Below are 4551 nucleotides of genomic sequence, written 5' to 3' on the forward strand. Positions count from 1 at the left end.
TTATTGTTTGATAATCAAAAGTTTATTTATTGTATTATTCATAATAACACTGATAAAACTCATTTCATAATTATAGGTTAACTTGTTATTTGTAATTATAATTACTTGAAGCTGCAATGTAGTCTGACGCTCGGCCGCATGGTGTTCTGACAACGCTTGGAGCCCGGCGCGCCGTGATAAATAAATTCATATTCTTTCAAAATACAAAATTTTGAAAGAGAAATCAATGAAATTTTCATTTATTAACTTAAAAGTTAATTAACAATATGATAGTAAACAAATAAATTTTATTTATTTATGTTTTCTTGAAGTATATACACTTGACAGTAAATCCTCAAAATTTCATTATTTTATCTTTAACGGTTGTTATTAAATCCAATTTTTAATTAAAAATTCTTTAAATTTTAATTGTAAAAAAAATTGTTATTAAAACTAAAATTTTACAAAATCCTTTGAGGGATCAATTTCCCATAGTGACTACATATGAAAAAAATATATGGACTTAATTTTTATGATCAAATGGAAAATGGGGGGTCCACTTGACGTGATCTAGCTCATATCTCATATTTTAAGACTTAAATAATTGTAGCATAATTTTTCTGCAATTTAACAATATCAAACTAAATATTAAGTATTTGGAAAAATAAATTAAATTAGTTTGTCAATTTATTAGTTCCTATTGCTTAGTTAAGCGTTTAATATGTTGATTAATTTTTTATTTGGGGCTGGGAAAAAATTGCATCAATTGTTCTTCTATTAATGGTAGTTTTAGCTCATACGGAATATTTGTCGCAGTTACTTGAGATCTTCCACAATTTTGAATGCCTTTTAGATGTTTGCAAGGTAAGCAGTCCTCATTTTCGAATGAAATTAAAGTTACTGGACTGAAGGGCTCATCCTCCGTTTCCAGAAATTTAATTTGAACAGCACATTTAAAATCTGCCCAAACCTTTAAATGAACCGATTTCATACGTTTTTCCAACTTTATGAAAGAGAGAAAGAAAGAGAGAGAGAATTTCAACAAATTTGTTATTGTGTTTTTGTGGCTCGTCTCAAAAATATATATGTACATATTTAAACGTAATCTAGGACGTCTTTTGCAATTTTATCACATAAATACTTACAATATTTTTTTTCCTATTTTTCTAAATTTCCGCAACTCAAAAAACGGAGACTTCGGCAAAAATTCTYGATTTTGCATACGAAGACCAGACACGTAACCGGAACGTACCCTGATTWTTTTGCATGCATTTTATTGAGTCGGTAGGTGAGTTCAACTTCATAACAACATAACTCAAAATCAAAATGTCCAGCAATTCCCGCAACAGTCGGTTCCAYGCACCGGAATTGACCCGGATTTTATCCGGCTAAGGGCTGGTATTGCAGAGATCTAACCCCGTTAAGATCGGTAAGTCTTAGCGTAAGCTTGTCGTCACTGAAGCARCGCCTTGCAGGAGGGTTGCTCCTGACTCGTTCTGGCATTTAGTCCAACTCGGGCTCGGAGAAATTCTTCTGCTGCGTTTGMGCCAAAAGGCTCCATCCAAACTCCATCTTAGTCAGGTGTAATATATACAGTGAATGGAGCCATCGGTGTATCGATAGCCGCTGTCGAAAAAACCAAGTTAAACACCCGCTCTTCTCAGTTGGGTAGGCTTCAACGTTTTACGTAAAGGTCGTGAGCAATATTATAGAGGAGGCTTATCCTTCTTACTGCGCAACACCGTGCAATATCGTCTTAYCGATGGCGATATTGACCGCATGGATACTATTCTTGAATGTCATGTTATAGCTATCCCGTCAGGTCCGATGACGAGCTTGAAATGTTCATTACATACATCCCTCCAGTTAAATGTTGCCCTAAATGATATTACCCGAACATAAATGCGCTACTTCGTGGTGAAAACCTTTTTGTACTAGGCGATTTTAATGCGCCCCACGATCCTTAGCATTGATGCCTCGCAAATAATCGCAAGGGGATAGAGCTTGCGGAACAGATAGACGATTTGACATTCGAAGCCCTCACCAGAATTATGGGCACCTGTAATTGGTCGTCCAATATTACCATTGCTAGTGGAGGTCTGATAAATAGCATAACTTGGACCTACGATAATTCTAACATYAGACCATCGGCCCACAATTATCTCGATCGAGAAACCTTAGGACTTTATTTMTGTGTACAACCGCACTTTCATTACCTTTAACAAAGCTAACTGGGTTCGCTTCACAGAATTTACCGAGAGAAYCCTCAACGCATTACCCATACCTACGGACTTCCTACAAGCACTCCCCGCCATTAATTTTGTTTCTCTATGCACGCCACTTCCGAGGAAGTAGGACACCACGGGGATGTTCGAGCAAGCAAATAACTGTAGCAATATTGCGACAGTGTTGTTTKTCTGCAGATACTCAGCTGATTCTTTAGGAAGACAAAGTCATATTCTAGTTACAAATGTATGTAGTCATGCGAATTTCCTGCAATATATAAAGAAGATAAGATTTATAATTACTGAGCTAGTAATGCATATAAATGTAGAAATATGGACAATACTAACTGTCAACAATTAAAAAAGAAAACTAAGCAGGATTAGTACATGAGTTCAGCTTTTTAACCGTAAGTTGGAATTATGTCTATAAATGCTTGTTTATATACATACTAMATACTAAAAAGCAGGATAGAGTCATGKGTTGCAGATTGCCATTCACTTSAAAGTGGCCAGAMATAATCCTTTAATGGCTCAAGCAGYTCACGATTKCCGGCCCTAGACCAAGTAAATACCCACAGAACATTCGTTTGAAGGCTAGGWAAAGTAAGAAGGCGAACCCTCMTCAGGGTTGTGCGCTGGTTTTGAAACCCGCCTCGTAAAAAACGCCCGCAATGAAAARGAAACATTTGCCTCCGAGAAGGAACCCTCCTTTCATTGGCAAACAGATTAAGGATAACATTACTGCTATTWAGAGGAATTTTTTAGTCGTTATTAGGCAAGTGAAATCTTCAGCTAAATTTAGGGTACGTTAAAAAAGATCCTCAAAGAAATCAGATTTCAATCTTTCATCGTCGGTTATAAATACACAAATTAGGAACGCAAATTCGTGATAATTCATACAATTMCTTTTTTTCTACCGGGCAAATATTTACCCGAAAAGTATCAAGTACTTCACAAGTTTTGCTTATAATAGTATGCACAGTAGTATGCTGCTGTAAATATTTCTGAACTTCCTCATCTGCCAAACACCTTTTATAATAGAAATAGTTATGTAAATGATTAATTCAYGGACTTTAGTTACTTACAAAAGAGTAAAAAGTAGTCTGCGTTTGTTAGTGATAACATTTCTTAACAAATTTCGGAGTGGTGCCGAGTTTAGACAGYCCTTGGCCGGATTAAAATCCTCGTCCATTCCGGTTACTTAGAGCCTATTGTCGCTGACTGGCACTGTTGTTTAGCTAGACCCAGCTTTGCCAAATTATAAAGTCAAGTTAACCCCTCTTCTGACCTATGTAAGCATCTCTGGACATTGCAGCAAGTACTAAAATATTGCACAAATGTTGAGTATTCCAATTTAAGAAGTCTTTAATATTATTCTCCCACGAATTTTCGTTTTACGGATTTCAAATATAATATTTAGTCATTGGCGTACTTCATGGAATAGAGTTATAGTTATTGTTATATATAAATCTGTACAAATTAATGAAAATAAACATATTTCCCAGTTTGTTTTGTTTCGATAATTCCTATGTAAGCAATTACTGAAACGAAAACATTCGGAGAATCGAAACGCGAATACCGCCAAACTTCATAGAAAAGTTTTTTTAATTTTATAAGAAAATCAAATAATAAGAAATATGTAAAACCCAACTGCAAATAGTGAAGTATATTAATCTCTTATTATTTTATACAAAATCATCTAAACTCCAGCCAAAGTGCTTGTAATGTATATCAAACAATTATGGTATTTTTGACACACCCAGTAGTAAAGAAATCGCAACACCGCTTCTCCACAAGTAATAACCATTGCCAACCATCTGGTAAATTGATTGCCATTAGGGTTGGAAATAGAATAGGTGGGTTTTCGGGAGTGATATTTCATGATATCAATGAAAATGCGTAATAGCCCTGACCCACGAGCAAAATTAATGCACCTTAAGCAACGCTAATGTCCATTGAAATTTTATGGTGACAGACGGCATTTATACAGCTGTGCATTTATACAGCTGTGCATTTATACAGCTGATGTTTAAATTTGTTTACTTCTTAGAAATAGTGAAATAAAAATGAATAAGAAGGAAATATTAATGGCAATTTTGTTATTTTTAGAATATCAAGATGAATTTAATGAAAAAGTCCGTTTATTACTGAATGAGTTAAAAGAGAATAGAGTGAAAATAAACGCAATACTTGATTGTAACGCAATCTTAAGAGCTAGTATTAGCTACACATACGAAATGTTTGAATATTTTAGATCTACCCACTGCTGATGTTGAGCTACCCAATGGCGACACTGATGGCGAGTTCGTCAATGTCATTACTGGCGTAGACAATAATTCAGATGACA

At 35.0% G+C, this 4551-nt stretch overlaps 1 long non-coding RNA gene across 2 annotated transcripts; it reads right to left on the reverse strand.

Moving 5' to 3' along the window:
* Window positions 1–605: 605 nt before the first annotated feature.
* On the reverse strand, window positions 606–4551 carry LOC108966118. Of its 2 annotated transcripts, XR_001993167.1 has the most exons (4): window positions 4469–4551; window positions 3290–3452; window positions 1125–2472; window positions 606–982 (listed from the first exon to the last, which is right to left on the reverse strand). It is a non-coding gene; the product is annotated as an uncharacterized LOC108966118 (long non-coding RNA). The 2 variants fall into 2 exon arrangements; XR_001993166.1 differs by lacking the exon at window positions 4469–4551 and having other exon boundaries at window positions 3290–3711.

This window comes from Bactrocera latifrons, unplaced genomic scaffold (assembly GCF_001853355.1).
Source record: "Bactrocera latifrons isolate USDA-ARS-PBARC rearing strain unplaced genomic scaffold, ASM185335v1 scaffold_156, whole genome shotgun sequence".
Taxonomy (NCBI): Eukaryota; Metazoa; Arthropoda; class Insecta; order Diptera; family Tephritidae; genus Bactrocera; species Bactrocera latifrons.